The following is a 14,141-nucleotide window of genomic DNA, read 5'->3' as shown; positions in this document are numbered from 1 at the left end:
TCTTGGTCAAAGTCAAAGTCAACCACTTTGACCGTCGATTTGGAGGCCTTCGGGTTCGAATTTGACAAAACGGACAGCGGAAACGGATTCGGCACGTCGAAAACTATCAGGATAGGTATACTCGGAAAAGATTTTCGGTCGTTTAATGCTCGGTCAAAGCCATTTTAAGTTTTGGTCAAAGAAAGTCAACGGTCAACGGTCAACGTCGGGTCGGGTCGGGCCAACAGTCGGGTCGGTCTGGTCGGGTCAGTCGGGTCGGGTCAGACCGGTCAAACCGGTTCAAAACTAGTTAAACCGGTTTTCCAGCAGCTCACTCTCCCTACGGAGGCGCGTACGGCGCGTGAACAGTGCCACGGTGTCGGAAAATTCCCGGAAAAATTTCTAAAAATTATTTTGAGCGATTTCGAGATACTTACAACGATCGGTTCAAATTTTTGAACGGCGGAGAGCTCGTATTTCAACTCGGCCGAATCTTTGACTACTCCACCTCCTCACGCGCCGCCGTCAACGGCGAACAAAGTTGACACCGGCGGACTCGCAACGACACAAGGAACACGATGGTGCAGGAGGTGTCGTAAACGGAGCAACGATCGGCGGTGAATTTGAGATTTTCCCGGCGATAGAGCTAAAAAAACGTCGATGCTTTGACTGGAAATTCCCGACGTTTGGCAGCGTTTCGCTTCAATTAATTTGAAGGGTTTATTCCTCGCTCGATGATGAACACAACGGTGGTTTCAAAACGACGATCGGAATTCGGACGGTGTCTGGATCGTGTCGGAAACGGACGTAGGGGAAAGGGAATTTGGGGTGGTGGTTTTCTGTTTCAAAACAGAAAACCATCCACGCCTAAATCATATATAACCAAATTTACCTAATTTTATTGGATAAATTCAGGGCTTAGTCCCTAAATTTTCTTTAACTCCAGAATAAGCTCCAAGTTTTAAAATCTTTCAATTTAGTCCCCAATTTTCACCAATTACACCATTAATCCTTAAATTTCAATTTAATATTATTCTCAATTTTCTGGGTTGTTACATTAATTTATATATGTAATTCCAAAATGAAACATATATGGTTACAATCCAATTAAGCACCTAAAGTTTGCAAACTTCCATGATTCATCCTTCATCAATGCCCCCCATGTCATTTGAATTAATTACTTATTGAGCACAAACATCTTCAAATTAATTCTCGGTCATCTTCAAATGGATTTAAATGGTCCGGACAAAATTAGGGTATTACAATATCAATATCAAATATTATCTTTGGTTGTCGTACTAAGCTCAAAATCAATAATTTTTTTCCATTATTTTTTCAAATTTCATGTTGTTTATACATGAATGTTTTCTAAAAAAATATTTAAATATAGGGTAAAGTGTACAATTGGTCCTCTGACTATAGGGTGATGTTTTGTTGAGTCCCTCAACTATTAAAAGTTACAAAATGATCATTCGACAATAGGGTGTTGCTTTGTTAAGTTCATCGACTATTAAAAGTTACAAAATAATCACTGGACTATTTAGTATGTTCCAAACTTGTCATTTTCCGTTAAAAAATTGACAACAGTCTGAGTTGGATGTTAACCTGTTGACTGAGATATGATGGTATTTTTAGATTTTAAGATCAAATTTTATCATATCTCATTCAACAGGTTAACATACAGCTCAGACTGTTGTCAATTTAATGGAAAAGAATGAGTTTGAAACATATACTAAATAGTTGGGTGACTATTTTGTAACTTTTAATAGTCGGGGGACTCAACAAAGCAACATCCTATAGTCGAATGACTATTTTGTAACTTTTAATAGTCGAGGGGCTCAACAAAGCATCACCATATAGTCGAGGGACTATTTGTGTACTTTACTCTTAAATATAATATTCTAAATATGTACTCATTGAATGATTGAAATAAAATCTATATACATGTATTATTATTATCGTCGTGCTCGTGTAAATACGTGTACTGACACGTATCATGCACATTATTTCATTTCAAATAAAATATTACTTTATAATCACGTAAGTCAGATGATTTTCAATATTTTAAACTATTAAAAGATGAGCCTGGAAAATTGTAATTAGTTTGAAATATAATATTTTTTAAATTATGAGTAATAAAGATGAGCATGGAAAATTGTAATTTGTTATAGTTTAACAGAGCGGTTAATTTTAGGCCGGGGTTTTATTGCTCATATTTATAATATTTACCTATGCTTATGAATTTACGATGAGCATGGTTATAAATGCATGGGATTTAAAACTCTCAACGATTTCACTGTAGGTATTGAACTCGGCAATGAAATCGATTGGATAAATGTCGTTGCTAAAATTAACGACTCAGAGAAGAAAATTAAAATTTCAGGATGAATACTTATCCACCCTAAATCATAGGTAGATTTGTCTGTGTCTATTATCGTACGACTCAATCGCATAAATGAATCAGCCTGCCCCATTAGCACATGATGATATCAAACAAATTGTCGATGATGATAATGATCTTGTTGAAGAACGTCTAATACTAAAAAAAGACGTGTAATAAGTAGGTCCGGGTGATGGTGATGAGCACGAGCCGAATAAATAAACTTATTTAAATGCAAATTATATAAACACAAATTATTTAAATGAATTAATATTACAAAATAAACGAGTTCATTCAAACAAAGAAAAAATACAAATAATAATTAAACATAAGTTTCAAGAAGGATGGAGGCCGCAGAAATGAGAATGCTTCGATGAGCATGTGGTAGGACTCTGTGGGACATGACACCAAACTCTGTAATTAGTATGTCCTTGGGGTGGTCTTGTATCCGAAAAATTGAGGGAGGGAAGACTACGGTGGTTTGGGCATATCCTTAGGCGACAACCGTCGGATGCAGCCAGGAGGGTAAAGTCGATTACAACCGAGGGTGCCAGAAGGAGATGACGACCAATGAGGAAATAGGTAGACTGCTTGAGATCTGATTTGAAAGATTTCCCCTACCGAGAACATGACCTCTGACAGGAAAGTATGGAGAAAATACGGTTATGTTATTGGAATTTATGAAGGCTTAGAACTAAGGTAGCGGAGTAGTGTTGCTTTAGTTTAGGTTTTAACTCATTTGACTTTATACCTTCTCGTAGCTTGCTATCGCTGACTACTGTGTATCATTCTCTTCATGTTTCCTCTTTTTAAATTTAGCCGGAACTTACGTTTATGTCTATATGCAGAGATTTTTACGCAGAGATTTATTTACAGGGATTACATCCCATTACAGATGCGCATATGAAGACTGCATATGAAGTCTGTTCAACTATGTATTTATTTATTTATTTATTTATTTATACATGCATGTATTTTATCTATATTTTTAATTTCTGACTGCCGGAGGTCTTTCACGAAAGCTGCTCTCTATCTGACGTTGGGGGCAGCCTACTACCCTACCTCCCCTTATTCTCATTACATATGAGAATATGATTTTGTTGTTGTTGTTGTTTCATTAATTATAATATTATAAAAAATTAACTAAATAAAGGGTACATTGTGTTCGGAGAGAGGGGTCTTGTCACATGGGATAAAAAAGCATCCAACTGAAAACACCTTTACTAAGGTGTGGTTAGCTGGACATGCCTTTGTCCTACGTGGTCGAAAGGATACTATTCTCTGAATAATATTATTTGGATGTTATTTTAATAATTAAATTAAAAATATAATTTCCCTAAATTAGCTTAAATTTTGAGATTAAAACATTTTGTTAATTTTTTTAAATAAATCATTTGTGGTCTTTATTACAACGTATTAAAATAAAAGCAAGTGGACAGACCCCACTTCTAGAAAAATGAAAAAAATTAAACACAAGCACAACTTGAAAGAAAAACAAACAAAAAGAAATAGAAAAATCAGAAAAAAAGGCATCATCTCAGAAGCAGTAAGAGACTTGAAAGTGAACATGCCAGGCCAACAAACGAAATCTACGACCTGAGAGAAGTAAATCGATAAGAGCTAAGTCGGGATCCCTCCAATGCCATTGCATGCGCTGCCCTGTTACCATTTCCTCCGATGAAGACGAACGAACACAAGGTAAGAGTTCTTGCTGTGCTCTTGATATCCCTAATGATAAGGCCCAAATCAGATAGATCAATTGTGCTCTCATTTAATTTTTGTATGGTCTTCTTGGAGTCGCCCTCTAATGTTATTCTTGTGAATCCGATGTCCTTTACAAACTGAACGCCTTGGAGAATTGCTGTAGTTTCCGCCATAAAAACAGAGGTGATACGGGTGTTATGAATAAATCCAGATCCTAGAATAAAACCTGCACTATCTCTGATTATGAATCCTGAGCAAGACTTCTTGGAGGTATATGAGAAACAAGCATCAACGTTCAATTTGATTGTAGACTCATGAGGAGATTTCCAGCGGGTCAGTACATGAGTGTGACGATGAAGCAAAGAAGAGGAAACATCTTGACCACCATACAATGGTTGCGAATAAAGGTAACAACATTTTCTTCTGTCTGGTATTGGTGCTCATAGATAAATTTATTTCTTGCAAACCAAAGAGATCAATTAGTAACTGCTATAAAAACGTGATTACCTTTGTTGTGTGACTTGAAGAGCCATTCTTCAAAACATAAATTGCTTGCATCATTTGACCTATCAAGTAAACTCCAGATTTTCCTTGCATAAGTATTGTAACACCCACAGACCAATACGGGTGATCCGATTCGATCCGAGGTGCCACATTAGGGCGACCCATAGTAAAATTCCCGAAAAAAATTAAAATTTTTGTTAAAATGTGTAAAATAATAAAACAATTTATAATTAAAATACAAGTTCGAAAACTATTCATATATTACAGACATAATTAAAATCATACATGTTCATACTCATTATAAAAATCAAATGTGACCTACATGCTCCCTAACTACACTTGTACCGTACTCTGCAAGCAAAGCCGAATGGAACTCCTTTACTGATGTCGATAGATGTACCAGATCAAATCTTTTAACCTGAAATGAAAAGTAAAAAGAGTGAGCTTTGGGAAGCTCAGTAATACAAAACTACCAAGTGATGCAGAAGGAGATGCATATAAAGGGCAAACATAATTTTCCTTATTGATGCAGACGTCTACATATATTTGTGATGAGCTAATGGTTTCACTGATATTTCAGGTAGTAAAAGACATGAAGCTTATAGTTCAGAGGAAACGTTCAGAGGACTAGGTTCATGAGATCAGAATAGAGTGTGTAGTGTGTTCCCACAAAACCAGTGAAAAGGTACAAATCTTTTTTAAATAGTAACATTTTAAAACATATTTTTAAAACCATAGTAAAACCCTCCATCTGAACGTCAATATGCAGTTTTCTAGAAATGCATCCATAAGGATTTACCCTAAGTATATAGCAAAGGTGCCACCCTAAGGGAATGCCTTGGGGCCTCGGAGCCTACCAAAGGGCCACCTTAGGTCTATAAGGAATTACTAGGTCGATCGATTTGAACGTATATAAGGAATTACTAGTTTGACAGAGTTGAACCTCATACTCCAGCCTACCCATACAGTACCCAGCAGAAATCAGATTCAACAGTAACTTTAATATCAAAATAATGATCCAATAATATATAGTAAAAATGATCATGTAGTTATTTAAATCACATACATGCCCTCCACCCATACACCATATGCAGTCCCATTATTTACCCAAAAGAGTGCCTTAGGGCCTGAGAGTCTACCCAATAAAGTTTCTCTAGGCCTCGGTGCGTACCCAAGGGTCACCTTAGGTCCGTAAGGAATTACCAGCTTGATTGGTCTGAACCCATATAAGGAATTATCGGTTTGACTGAGCTGAACCTCCATACTCCAGTATCCTACCCAAATAATGTCCCAATAAAACAGTTCAAGTAGTAACCAACAGATTCCATGATCCATAAATAAAGAATGATCATATTTTACAGTTAAAACACGTAATTAAAGAACATATTTCAGGTAACCATAGCTTATAAACCAGTAAATCAGTAAATAAGTGATTTCGGAAAATCACATTTTAAAACGAGTAAAACATTTAAATGTTACATAAGGAGCACACTAAAGGATCCAGATATTATTCGGAAATACTCGATATTTATCAGGTAGGGGACAATGAAACTTTTATAATTTAATAAGATTTCAGGATCAAGATCCCTATAAAAGGGGGTTTAATAGCCAACTGATTAATCTTTCATTCGGGAAATGATTAATCAAGATCATACAATATTGAGATATTTTTTTTAGGCAATTGAGTATCATGAAGGCATTCAAAATCTTTTACATCAGAATTATTGAAGATTTAGACATAACATGAGTGTTTCCATTATTTAGGCAAATCAGGGGCATTTTAGACATTTGGTTCTTGGAGAATTCTTAGTAATTTAATCTAATAAGAGTAGAGCGATTATTTGTGGTATTTAAGATTATATATTTAATTGTAAGGATTTCGAGTCCAATTGAACTATAGATCCCAATACTGCGATACTTGTCAATCATTAGGACCGTGATACTTCACTATTATTCATTTCTTATTACTGACTGCACCAGCTGATCTAATTAATATCAGAATCATCCTTGATCAGTTCTTGAGGAGACGAATAGGTATTTCTTATGTATTTATTTCATTTCCACATTGTAATAGTGTCCCAAAATGTCTAACAACTTGGGTCGTGCTCCATAACCTTTCGAGGCAGTACATCATTTAGGTTCATCGATGTTCCCATAGTCTATCCAATGATATTCACTTAATCCAAGTCCTAAAGGTATTTAGGTCATCTCGGTATTTGAGGTTATTATAATAATTTTGGGGTCCAAGAACATTAGTTATTTCAAAACTTGAGAAAAATCCACCATTTAAATACTTCAGTGATGTGTCACACTTCCAGTAATCTAATATTCAAATGATCATTCAAAAACAAGGGGATCGCCATATTAAGAATTTCCAAATGTAGAAGTTTATTTTTGGGGGTTTTCAAATAGATCAGGAATTTAATTGGTGATTCCAAGATTCAAGCGAATCCAAATTGAGTTCTCAGGTCATCTCCATTATCATAGCCATTCATAGTCCTTTTTACATTTTAAACGTATTATCATCATTCCATTCAATTCTGTCAGTGGCATTACTTTCGATAATTTAGGCTTCAAAGTATTCTAATTTCTTTAAAGTTCAGGGTATTGTGGTCATTCGATCATTAGAGGTTATTTTAGTTATTTCGTAGCTCGAGGACATTTCGACAATTCCTTTTCAATCCAAACATATGCACTTTTTCTGATAATTGGTCAAGTATGTCCCTTATAAGTTATTTTTCTCACCATCAGGGAAAGTCTTGGTCTTTTACATTATAAGGGCATTTTTATAATTTTACCCCAAATGGCTATTTTTTGTAATTTCTTATCCAAATATTCCCGGTATTTAACCTTCAAAGAAATTAATCAAAATTTACGGATCTTGAAGTCAATTCATTTATTAATGAATCACTGAACTTATAATTATTTTCGATCGATCTTTCAGCTTCTTATGCGAGCCATCTGAGTCTTATACAATTTACTGTCTTTTTACCGAAATTCTATTTGAGTCCAAAAATAATAAATTTTACCCAAATGACCAATCATTTCATTGATGCAATTACCAATTATCAATAAGTTCTTGAAAGCTTACAAAAGGTAGTAAAGTATTACCTCAATTTTCATGCTCCACCGATCGAACATTTAAACTCCATTTGATCACCCTCGAACTTTAATTTCATGTCCCATAATGTCTCGGATACATAGCAAACAAATTTACGTCAGAAACTGGAGTTAAGCGGAAAATATTTTTGATTCCAAGGATAAATCACTGAAAAATGGCTTATCAAGTGCAAATTTAGTAAAATAGACTTCGAATTCGAACACAGGACATTGAAAAACATAAAATAGGACTTTTCAAAAAATTTTGACCTCTTTGGTCAACGGCCAGACTAGTCAAAGTCGGTCAGACTGGTCAACAGTTAACTTTGGTCAAAGTCAACGAGTCGGGTCAGATTGATTATGTCCGAGTTGACTCAACGGGTTGACTCACAAGTTGACTCGGCTGACCCGATCAACTCGACCGAGTTAACTCAGTTTTCTAGAAGTCTCGGCTGGGAAGGAAGCCCCACGCGCACTTCTAGCACGTGGTGGTGCATGCGGCGGCGATGGAGGTCGGAGTGATCGACCGATTCTTTTGGGAGAATCAACACTCCAATCACAACTCAAACAACCTATTTGCAAGCCAAAACAATGGGAAAAATAACCGAATCGAACGATCAAAATCTTACCCATGGCGGATGGCGTGAACGACGACGGTGGAGGAAGAACCCAATCGGGTTTTGATCGGAACTGGCCGAGAAAAACAATACTGGGGGCGGTGAGACACGACGGTCGATGTTTTGGCCGGAATCTACATAAAATCGAGGCGATCGGGGGTGAAGACGACGAAGCTTTACGATGGGGTTTTACTGCGAACAACATCGTCCCACGGCAAAATAGTAATAAGGCTTTGGTCGTCGGTCGACGACAAGCACGATGATAATGACGACAGGTTGAACGGTGGCCGAACGACAACGAATTTGTGGTTAAAAGGTGGAGGGGCGCGACCAGACTAGGGATTTAGGGGGAAATTTGGGGGTTTTCGGTTCTTCGAAACCGGGTTTATTTTTCACTGCCAACAGAAAATGGACAAATTCAGAGTTGGGTCCCAAATTTCCTGCAACTTTCTAAAACTGAGTATAAGTTTTAAAAAGTTATAATTTGACCCCTAAATTGGGTTGTGACAAGGACAATCGCTGCTCACATGAATGTTGTCTTCATTTGCCAAATTACATCTAGGGCAGATATTGCTGGTACTAACTCGCTTAATAAAAAGGTTTTGCATTGTAGGGATATAGTCCTTGTAAATTTCCACAACAAAATCTTACTTGTAAATTTCCACAACAAAATCTTTGTCTTGTTATGACACGGTAATTTCCAAATGGAATTAAAAACATTATCAGTATCATCATAATCACTATTGCAACTGATTAATAGTTTATAACCGCTTCGAACAGTGTAATTCCCAGACCCTTCACCCTTCCAACAGAGAATATCTGCTTGGTTGAAACCAATTTATTAATTAAATTATAATCAATGGCCACGTTTATATATATATATATATATATATATCATTTCCCCCCTTCTCTTATTTTTAAAAAAAAAAAACTAATATCATCTCTATGTATATGTGATTTTTTAATATTAGCTTATTAAATTTAGCTGATTTTTTAATATTAGCAGATTAAGTTTAGTTGATTAAAAAAATTATTTTATCAAACATATTAAAAAATATTTTCTTTTCACTTTTTCACTATCATATTTTATCACATTCTAAATATCAATAAATTATCTTATTTCTACTTTGTTGGATAGGAAGAGTTGTCTTATGCCTTAGAAATAGGTCTATTCTTTTAGGAATTGGAACAAAGTAGTGAACTTTATTATAAGCAGAAAATGATACAATAAAACATATCACAACACATTTTTAAAAAAAAGTTGAATCTTTATTACAACTTATATAACTTATACAAATTATATAAAAATTGAATCTTTATTATACCATTCTATATTTTGTTATCTGATGTTGGTTAGGTGACAATTAGATATTTGTTTTTTCTCTTAATTTTTTTTATTGATTTCTTCCTTGCTATATATATGGTGAGCAACTGATGTTGCAGCCAAGCTATCCTTGAAAAGTTTTACCATCACTTGCAGACAGTGAAGCCTATTGGCGTTCTTTGTAGTCATGAAATCTTCCCTTGCATTCTTCGCTTTACTTTGCATTCTTATGGTAAATTTTATTCGCATTATTATCTTTTTCATTTCTTTAGCATTTTATTGGAGAAACTGTTCTGTCGTTCCTATAATTATTTGCTGACAAAAAGATGGACAGAGCTCATGATTAAGTATCTCCTGTTGTTTTTTATGTTTTTCTCTTGGTCTCATCTCGGTGTTTGGACGTTATGCAAGTTTACAGAAACTATTGATGCAAGAAAAGCGCCAGAAGAAGGTAGCAATGACGAAAGGGAGATGACTATGCCCAAAGCCGATAAATCTTTTCTCAAGGATTTTGACCCGAATAGTCTCTAGTACCATTATCTATCTCAGGAGGCAATGAAGAATGCTTTTCTCAAGGACTTTGACCCCAAACGTCCCCAGTATCATTATCTATCTCAGGAGGCCACGAAGAACGCTTTTCTCAAGGATTTTAACCCCAACCGTCCCCAGTACCATTATCTATCTAAGGAGGCCACGAAGAACGCTTTTCTCAAGGATTTTGACCCCAATCGTGCCCAGTACCATTATCTATCTAAGGAGACCATGAAGAACGCTTTTCTCAAGGATTTTGACCAATGATTTTGATCTCAACCGTCCCCAGTACCATTATCTAATGAGACCATGAATAACTCTTTTCTCTGGGATTTTGACCCCAATCGTGCCCAATACCATTATCCATCTCAGGAGGCCATGAAAAACACTTTTCTCAAGGATTTTGACCCCAACCATCCCCAGTAGCATTATCTATCTCAAGAGGCAATGAAGAATGCTTTTCTCAACGATTTTGATATCAACTGTCCCCAGTACCATTATCTATCTCAGGAGGCTATGAAGAACGCTTTTCTCAAAGATTTTGACCCCAACCGTCCCCAGTACCATTATCTATCTCAAGAGGCCATGAAGAATGTTTTTCTCAAAGATTTCGACCCGAACCGTCCTCAATACCACTACCTATCTCAAAAGGCCATGAACTCTTTGAAGAAAGATGATGTGTCTCATGATGCCAAAAATAAAGATGATTAGCCTCAAGAAACTAAAACCTCCTTTGTCATGGATTTGGCCAAAACTCTCATCTAAAAGGAGATGCTCATGTGGATTCAGCTTGAAGAAGCTTTCAGTTAGAATAAAAGCCATTTATTCGAATAATTGTTAATAATTATTAAAAAATATAATGATTTGTGAATATTTGAAAATATAACTATTTGTGATCGTGGTTATTGTTGAGAAAACCATTACCATTCTTTTTACATTTTTATCATGTATTTTACCTACAGATAGTGGTTGGTTGTCCCTTGTTCCCATATGTAATGGGGTAAGGGGGAGGTAAGATAGTAGGCTGCCCCCAACACTAGGTTGAGAGTAGCTTCCGTAGAAAACCTCCAAATTATGAAATGCCTTCCATGGTAAATACATTCTTTTTTTTTTATCTCCGCTCATAATTTGTAAGTTGTCTTTCTCTTAAAAGAGTAATATTATTCTATATTCATATTCACACCATAATAAATTTTGAGTGAATTAATTGAAAAATTAGTGTTCAAATTATATTTCTTGTTTGTTTTAGGTATTTTTTGTGTCAAAGTAGATATCTATTATTTTATTTCATTACTATTTACGGTGTTTGGCCGCCAAAAAAATTTGTTATCCAATCAATGCTTGACATGTAGCATGTTTTTCAATTTCATTTTAAATAATAATATTTTTAAATACCTAAAATCTCTGAATTACTCAAAAATCTTAAATTCCTTAAATCCCAAAACCTCAAATCTCTAAATCGCATATGCCACTACTAAATCAACCACCATCAATTATTCCTTTTGTTGTCGGTCTCCTATTGGTTGTGTAGACACCATATTTTGTCCAATTAATATTACCATAGTCTTTAATTATTAATATTAATTATTGGTAATGTCGACACCCGTTTTCGCTCGAATATTTCGTTATTATTATTATTATTATTTAATTTTTAATTTTTATATATTTATTTTATATTTATACTTATATTTATACTTCTTTCTTTCTTTTTGCATGTCAAAATTACAACAAGCCCAACAACAATTTGAGCCCAGATATAAGGGGCCCGATCGGCCTAAACCCTAACCCAATTAGGGTTTGTTGAAACCTTAACTTTCCAGAAAGCATTTCAACTGCCACCGCTACCAGATTTGGCTCTCCAGCCGCCGACCAAAGCTAATCCCACCATCACAGTCGTTCAATCGCCGTCAAGCCTAGCCAAAAAAAAATATGTCAGAGATCTCAATCAAACCCCAAAAACTCTAGAGCATTAAATGGCTCAAAATCATGCACAATAATGGCAGTAGATTAGGTGATTTTGTAATATTTTTTATCTATGTAATCCGTGTATATAAACCCGAAACTATGATGTAAAAAGGAGCACCTTTTCCCACTGATTTAAGAGGAATATAAAAAAAGGAGAAAAGATTTTGAAGGTAATTTTTTTTAGTTTCAAATACAAAAATATATATAATATATTTATTTATGAAAAAAACAAAAGAGGAGAAGAATGGAGAGGTACTTGAGAGAGGGGGGATGAACCGATTCATTTTCGCGGTGGCCATATGTAGGGAAGACTAAACGTCGGGCCTTTTTGTTGGCGTTTAGGAGTAATATTTGGTAGTTTTAACCCCAAATAGGGGTCTAGGGTAGTAGATCGGGACGTTTGGGTTATTTTGAGCTAGGTATAGGAGTTTCGACCACCATGTGTGGTGGCCGGAGTGACGGTTGAGGCAGTGGCGTAGAAGGTCGGAGGGTGGCCGACCGAGAGGAAAAGAGAGAGTTTGAATCTTTTTTTTTCTCTCAAATGGGTTTGAATTGAAAAGAAGGAGAAATGTATTTTCTAGGGAAAGTTGGGGTGATAAAGTTTAAGTCCCCTAGGTTTAGCTCGTTTTTGTATTTTGGTTACCTGCAAGGACCAAAATTGGTATTTACCTTTTTTCATACGTGTTATATATTGATTGGATTAATTTATGTTTAGTCCCCTAGGTTTAGCGTATTTTTGCATTTTGGTCACCTACGAGGACCAAAATTGTTATTTACCCCTTTTCTTGTATGTTATATATTTATTGGAATATTCTCTGTTTAATCCCTCTTATTTAAGCGTGTTTTTGCATTTTGATCATATGTAGTGATTATTTAATTTAATTTTAATTTTGTTGGATTGATTTAGTAATTTACGCATTTTTTACTTAATAGTGTATTTTAGGCTCAAAATGAATAATTATCAACTAGTCCCTACATTTTAAGAATATTTTAGAGTTTGGTCACTAATCTTCTTTTTCGATTTGATTTAATTTAATCATGTAATTATTTTTTATTTTAATTTGGTCCCCATATCTTATTTATTTTTGTTTATTATAATCTTTGCATGTGATGTTAAATATGTTCATTTTGGTCCTAAATATATGGGTTTATTACACTTTTTGTGCTTGTAAAGTATGATTTTTTGTATTATATGTTATGTTATTTATTTAATTTGTTGTTGTGACACTAAAGTCCCCAATTTTATTATTTAGTCCTATATTTGTAATATGTGTTTTGAATGTTGTCCATGTATAAAAATATATATCGATATCATGAAATAAATATTTGTATAATTTGTTGTATATAGATTTAGAATTCAATTTAAATTAAATTGTATGAAAATATATAAAACCTCATGAGCATTACTTGACTCGAATCAAAATAATTTGACTAAGGGAATATCCGTTTATTTTGAGATTAGAGGAAGTGATTGTCTTAAAGAATAAGAGGTCGCTTTCAATAATTTTAAAATAAAAGGGTATCCTATCAAGAGAAACGAATAAAATTGATTTTTATTAAAATTTGGGAACTGCGAAAAAGATCATGTTCTTTTAATTAAATTCACTGAAAAAGACTGTTAGATCGAATCCAAGGTCTCGTTTTGATGTATTTAAATAATTGAACATCCTTATTCACATTAATGGTTGGTAAAATAATTAATTAATCATATTTGCTTGATATATGTTTTTAACTTTTGTTTTATTTTTGCATGTATTTTCAATGGGATTTCAAAATAAATAGCACTCGAATTAATAATGAATTTTAGAACAAAATAATAATATTTCTTTATTTTGATTAGAGTAAGAAATGATTGTTTTAAGGCATAAGAGGTTATTTCTTCTCGATAGAAAATAATTAAATATTTCTTTTTTCCTCCTAAAATTCCAAGAATGTTTTTTATTGTTATTTTATTTTATAGTTATTTATGCATTTAAATTTGGAATTAATAATGAACTCTAGGATGGAATTGTAATATTTCTTTATTTCGATTAGAGTA

General features: G+C 34.4%; 1 long non-coding RNA gene across 1 annotated transcript; it reads left to right on the top strand.

The window, feature by feature from the left end:
- The first annotated feature begins 3,901 nt into the window (after positions 1 to 3,901).
- LOC120151028 lies at positions 3,902 to 10,344 on the top strand. The gene is made up of 2 exons (XR_005518577.1): positions 3,902 to 4,470; positions 10,019 to 10,344. It is a non-coding gene; the product is annotated as an uncharacterized LOC120151028 (long non-coding RNA).
- Positions 10,345 to 14,141: the final 3,797 nt, after the last annotated feature.

This window comes from Hibiscus syriacus, unplaced genomic scaffold (assembly GCF_006381635.1).
Source record: "Hibiscus syriacus cultivar Baekdansim isolate YM2019G1 unplaced genomic scaffold, ASM638163v2 tig00111027_pilon, whole genome shotgun sequence".
Classification (NCBI taxonomy): Eukaryota; Viridiplantae; Streptophyta; class Magnoliopsida; order Malvales; family Malvaceae; genus Hibiscus; species Hibiscus syriacus.
Note: the sequence above shows the minus strand (reverse complement) of the source record. Positions and strands in the feature narration are given on the sequence as shown.